This window comes from Sinocyclocheilus anshuiensis, unplaced genomic scaffold (genome assembly GCF_001515605.1).
Source record: "Sinocyclocheilus anshuiensis isolate Anshui unplaced genomic scaffold, SAMN03320099.WGS_v1.1 scaffold425, whole genome shotgun sequence".
Classification (NCBI taxonomy): domain Eukaryota; kingdom Metazoa; phylum Chordata; class Actinopteri; order Cypriniformes; family Cyprinidae; genus Sinocyclocheilus; species Sinocyclocheilus anshuiensis.
In genome coordinates, this window is record NW_015537947.1 from 182,716 (window position 1) to 189,484 (window position 6,769).

General features: G+C 35.2%; 1 protein-coding gene across 1 annotated transcript in view; it reads right to left on the minus strand.

Annotated features, from left to right (window-relative positions):
• Positions 1-2,069, minus strand: part of LOC107664247 (neurogenic locus Notch protein-like) — a gene marked incomplete at its 3' end in the record, with an annotated part of 181,907 nt that extends 179,838 nt beyond the window's left edge. The window contains exon 1 of the mRNA XM_016454770.1: positions 2,003-2,069. The remainder of the gene's footprint in view (positions 1-2,002) is intronic.
• Between the last annotated feature and the right edge of the window lie 4,700 nt (positions 2,070-6,769).

Genomic DNA, 6,769 nt, shown 5'->3' on the forward strand with positions numbered 1-6,769 from the left:
TATTTCCACATAGTGAGGTAGATATGTGGGGGCGTGTTAGAACGAGCCGTTTTAGGGGGGCGTGGCAGAGTCTTAACTTTGATAAAGTATATCTCTTTGGTTTTGAGACTTTAGTCTTTGCAACTTCAGGGATCTTATCTATGCACAATCAGCTTGTAACACTCCAAAGAGAAAGGAAAACTTGAAATCGCATCATATGACCCCTTTAAGCTATATACATAAAACTCACCACTGTACTTGAGGTTGTATTGAAGTAGTGATTTTTTTTCATGATTTTTTTTTAATTATAATATAATTATGATTATAATTATGACTTTAGGGAAACTCCTAATGTAGTGATTTTTCCCCTAATAATTACATCTTTACTCCTCGCAAATGTGAATTTTCCCCCATAAATTACAACTACAAGTCTCACAATGTGACCTTATTTCTTATATTTAACTTTACCTGCTTTATTTTTTTTACTCTGAGTGAGGTGCACAGGCTTTTTCTTTTCAACTCTTAATACTGTATTTCTTACTAAACCTATCATTGAATACTGCGAATATTGTTGGTTCTATGACAGATTGCTTGTAATGTTCCTCTTTTGTAAGTCACTTTGGGTAAAAGCCTAAATGAATAAATGTCAATGTATAGTTCAGTGATTCTCAATTAAGTCATGTTTCCCATATTTGACACTCATTTTAGGAAATGGAGCGCTCTGCTAAGAAGCAGATGAGCTGAATCAGGTGAGAAACATACAAGATGTGCAGAATTGGGGGGCCTCCAGAACCAGGATTGGGAATTATTAGTATAGATTTTTAAGGACTACTTCATAAATGCATTCACTACAGCTTCTCATCAGAATATTGCTGTTTAGATTCAGTTCTCATTTTTCTGCTCTGAATAATCCTCAGTGCTCCCATTTGTGTCCAGTGCTCAAACCAGAGAGAAAAGCCTTAGAAAGAATCGATGCCACAAAAGTCCCAAAGCTAAATCATGATTAACCTGCTATTTGAACAGCCTTGTAGCACTGGCAGTCTAAACCCGTTCTTAAGAGCTGAGTAGTAACCTTTTGACTAGACATAGACATGAATAGGGTTTCTGACACAAGTCTATTAAATTCAATATACAGTATGCAATCTATTGTAGTTCATTTATGTTGGCCTTCTTATCCAGATGGTATGCTTGGCAAGCATAGGCATTTTGTACAGGCCTGTATTCGGATAATAGTACAATATCTGAAATGTTTTGAGCAAAATATCACATGGTAGGTTCATTTAAAAACCCATTTCCAAAATCTTGACTGACAGTTCATAAAGAAATTGCTATCAACATTTTGATAGCACCAGAAAAGCCAATATCTGAGCGTACTTTACCACCTGATGCTCAACTTTAACTGTGATAATCACATTTTCAGCCAGCATAAAATTACACCCCACATTAGCATGCAGCTGAATATTGCTTTAGCCCTCATTCTTAAGGGACTGAATCAGCAAAAACATTACCTGGACTTTAAGAATGAGAGAAAGATTGCAGGTTAAAAAGGCTCTGAGAAGAATATGATGAAGTAGCTGTTAATGGCTATTCATATGATCACAGTATCGATTTTTGAATTAATCCAATTATCCAAATGCTTTTATATATGGTTAATCATTTCTTGAAACACTCAGAGTTGTGAATTTATTTTGTGCTTTCACACTCTGTCCGGAGTAATGTTGAGGGTAAGCATATGCTTCAGGACTCCAATCCATGCAATTCTTTGTTTTAAAGAAATTATGGCAGTAAAGCCACTTCCTGCACAAAAATATTGACCCACATATTAAATGTGTAATAAAAGGCCAAGGCCAGGAATATGAGCTTTTCAGTTAATTCAGTAACTGTATCTTTCCCACTGACAGCCCATCAGCTCTATAAATATAATATATGACATGAGCGCAGTATTGATAAATCTACTGTGTGCTCTGTAAAGACGCAAAATGATACTGACTATTTTTAGTATTATTCACAATTTATGACTTACCTTTTAAGCTGTTACCAGCCCACAGCCATCGATTATGACGTGAGACATCTTCTCTATCAAATGAAACCTCTAAATTAATCTTTTTTCTAGAATCCAGGTGATTGGCATGACACAAATAGAGATAAAACTGAGAAGCCATTAACTTACTTTGCAAAGTTCCACTTCAGACTGGAAGGATTTTGTTTGTCCCGTGGCTTTTCAAAAATTCAAATTCGAAAGCACTGAATTCAGGCGAATTCAAAGCACTGAAACTCGTTTAACATCTTTTCTTCACTGTCACAGTCCCGTCACGACTTTGTGTGATTAATCTGACTACTGAAGCCACCATCTGTTCATTATTGTCTGTTCCCAGAACAACAAGTGCTTGCTGCTTATGTTCGTGCTGCAGACCAATGCCCAACATGAAGAGGTTAATAAATCCATGCAAGCATTTTATGCAAATTATTTTGTAACAAACTGGAGTGTTTATTGTGATGTTTGCCAGTGGGCGGAGGTTTTGCAGCATCAGCAGCATGAGTTGAGACTGTTTCTATGGTTACCTGACGCTCACGAGGGTGCAGATCTTTCATTGGTTCTGTGCATGAGAGGATGCTAGACCTTTAAAACCTCTTTGCTGTGAAATGCAAATGCTTTCTCCAACTCAAAAATATAAAACAACAACAAAAAACATTTGTGGTAATATTATATAACAGAAAAGCATACGCTACTGTATTAAAACTTTTTCAAATTATGAATTCTCTTCAGATAAGTTGTGTGGTGGTACCATGAATATTGGTAATACCATGATACGTTTATGTAAATACTGATGTGCATAACTTTTTTTCTGTCATCATTTACTCACCCTCACGTTGTTCCAAACCTGTATGAGTTTCTTTCTTGTGTTGAACACAAAAGATGCTGATCCACATTTACTTCCATGTATGGAAAAAAATACTATGCAAGTCAATGGCTCCCAACAACTGCTTGGTTACTAACATTCTTTAAAAGATATTATTTTGCGTTCAACAGAAGTAAGAAATGTATACAAGTTTGGAACAACATGTAATGTGACATTTCCCTTTAATGTTATATTTATTCACATTTTCATGATTTGTTGTCTTATTATTGTTAAAGTAGTATAGTTTTGCCAATTCAAATGTACTTTTGTGAGGCAGGTTTTAGAAGAATATTGTTTCCCATACTTCTTATTGCTTAATAGGTCAAACTTTTCTGAGCTCTGATTGACCTGCTCCCTGGGCAGTAAATGTTTCCAAATAATGGGGTTTTATAAGGCTATGTAAATCGTTTTATTTAAGTTTAATTTAAAATCGATAGAAGTATCAGCTCTCTTGATTGTGGTTTATATTGTTTTGTTGTGAATTTTTATATGTTGCTTTTGGTGATTTTGGTGCACCCTGTGCAATTCAATTTCTCTTTCAGAGACAATTATTTTCCAGAAGATCAGATATTGTCCTTATAGGTTCAGGGGTTGGTTGCATAAAATGCATTGACTTGTTAGAAGTTAGTCATCTTTTTTTTTTCTTTAAGACTGGTCATAACTTTTTTTTTTTTGGCAGTTATATAATGTAGATTAGTCAAATGTGAGTGTTTTTTTTTAATTAATGTCCCAGTCACATTTTCTTGGTTAAATAAACATTACTTACACTATCAGAAAAAAATGAAAAAAACTTTATATTTTTACATTAACAATGTAATTAATATTCTATGTATTAAAGCCAAGTATGAATCTAATCAAGTTAGCATTTTAAGCATTTTACATTTATTCCAAAGCAATAACTCAAGGCAGTAACAATTGAAACAATATATTTTATTTGTGAACTTATGTTCAGCTATTATTTTTAATAGTTTTTAAAACTTTTAACTTTTTTTTTTTTCTTTTTTTTTCCGCTGTACAAATAAACTTGACTTGACTTGACTTGACTTATAAGTAAGTGTGTGAGTTGTTTACATACTTTTTTTAATTAGTCTTCCATTGAACGGCATTATATTGTTTATTCAGACTGATTCGCGAATGCGGAACATGCAGGAACACAAGAGGCGGTATTTATCGCATGAACCAATCACAGTCGATCATAACCAGTCATATCCAGTCATATCACGATGGAGGCATTGCCTCCTCTCACATGACTTTACCCCATTCATTCTCAATTACCCCCACCAAACTTACCGCACGCTTTAGGGCAGGACTGGGCAACTTCATGGAGGTCCACTGTCCTGCAGAGTTTAGCTCCAACCCTAATCAGACACACCTGCCTGTAGCTTTTTAGTGATCTTGAGGACATTCATTAGCTAGTTCAGGTGTGCTTGATTAGGGTTGGAGCTAAACTCTGCAGGACAGTGGACCTCCAGGAATGAAGTTGCCCAGCCCTGCTTTAGGGGGTCTGTTAAAACTCAACGGGTTCAGGGGAGGCAAGAGAAATGCAGACTCCCGCTGTAACTTTACCTGATGTTGCTGTTGGACAACGTTTCTTTAGAAAAACGAGTGATTTATACACTTTTTAATGTTATATTTTGTAATATTTGCGTTTTATTTTTTGCACTACAAATTTTTCCGCATACAATATTTTGAGGCACTGCTTCAATTGCCTCCTCGGAGGAAATGCCCCTGCTTTACAGTGATTATTTTAGTGTTTATAAGTTAGGTGCACAGTGCACAGTTTATTTAACATTTCTGTTTCTGTTAAGACCCATTTTGTGTAAAGGCAGAAGAAATATCAGCTACCTTTAAGAAATTCCATAAAGAGAGAGCTGTAAAGGTGCATTGGTTTATTTGTCAAAAGTGATCATCTGTTATTGGTGCTGTCTGTACCTGTAATCTAGAACAGGCATAATACTGAGCATGCATAATGTTAAAATAGGGAGAGAAGATGGCTTTTACCATCGTATCTGTTTTTTATAATATTCACTGTTATTTTCATGGGTTAAGAGAAGAGTATGATTTTAAAATGACATTCAAACTTTAAGTTTGACTTTCAGAATTCTCTTATGAATATTGACTTTGAAAAAACATTAAAATGAGCCACTGCACGCATAGCATATATGATTCCATTCCCATGATTCCATTTTTACATGAGGTTGTTTCAGAGAGGAAAAATTAAGTAGCTTTAACAATCAAAATGCATGGTGTGTGCCTCTCCTTGATTATTGCTTCTGCTTGCAATGAGATTTCAGTCTATTAGCACTTCTAATATTCTTGTGAAAACTCTGTTTATCAAGACTGATATGAATGTAATGGGATTTGCCTAAATTCTAGACTTTTTTAAAATCTCCTTAATCTCTGTCTGCTCCTTTGAACAATCACCTTCATGCTACCTTAAGCCTAACAATGATTACTTCAATAAAATAGAAATTCATTAACTGAGGTCATGCCCTAATAATAATAATAAAAAAAACGTCTCAGATACTGGATACAGATACTGAGAGAAATAACTTTGTGACATCACACAAAATACATTACAATGCCATTTAATCTAAACTTGCATCGGTTTTCATTCAACAGCTTTTCATTTTAGGTTGGAAAGGATGGTTGTCACTAGCACACTTTTAATATTAGTCAGTATTATTATTTGTATATCTTCCCACACACATTAGATTGGTTGTTATCGGGACTAGTTAATTTTGTCTTCTGCTGCAGTGACCAAATTGACTAGTCCCAATAACAACCAATCTTTTGCTGGTATTGTAATCAACCTGATGCCCTTATTGGGCATCTAGTACTGAGCAACTCTGTCTGCAACTGGACTTACTAACAAGCAAACCTGTGAAGATCAGCAAATTATCAACTGAACTGACTGTGAACATTGGGCACCCCAAGTGCCTCAGAAAGTACTCACCGTTCACACATGACTGTTCAACCAATTATAGCAGCAACTGCATAATTACATCGCGTAATTACGTTTACTGTGATTGGACTAGCAACTGAAAATAATCACGCTCCATACAGAATCGAGGTGAAGGTTTTGATTGCATGTGGGCTCAGCAGCAACCTGTCCCTGAATGTCAATAAAAACTAGAGAACACATGTGTGCCTAACCGAGTTAAGCACCCAATCAGAATTTTTTTTTTGCAACATGTATCAGTAATATCTTGTTATATTATAGCAAATGTTTTACCATAGCTGATTCCTTTTATTTTAAATCATTAAATGGAGAGTATTTTTTTCTTTCCATGACAGTTCAAAGAATTGTGTCTATACAGTATATATATAGTATATATGTTTACTGACACTGTGTGTGTATACAGTATATATATATATATATATATATATACACACACACACACACTGACACTGACATGCCTGCATACCTACAGAACGTACTGTACTTCGAGAAGTAAGTTCTTTATCAAATTTACTATACTTTGATGGAAACTTTAGTGGAGCACTACTGTTAGAATTGTGATTTACAGATTATTTGAAAATGCCCCTCAAACCCAGTGAATGTGATTTCCAGATACACATGTGCAGTTGCATACACAATAGAAAGAACACAGGGTTTGGTGTGGAAAGCCAGTCAGTGAACCAGTACAGCTGACAGCATCAATTTGTTTCTCAATGTGATTACAAGCTCTACTGCACATTTGGGGCCACCTCAAATAATTAAATATCTTGAAATATATCTGAACTTCATGCATGGATGAATGAAATGGATAAATGGATGACACGTAAAGGCCAATTCACACCGCACTGACAAACACCGACAAACGCCAACAGACACGTTGGCCGCTGGATTTAGAATTTTATGAAAAATAACTGTCATGTTCACACTG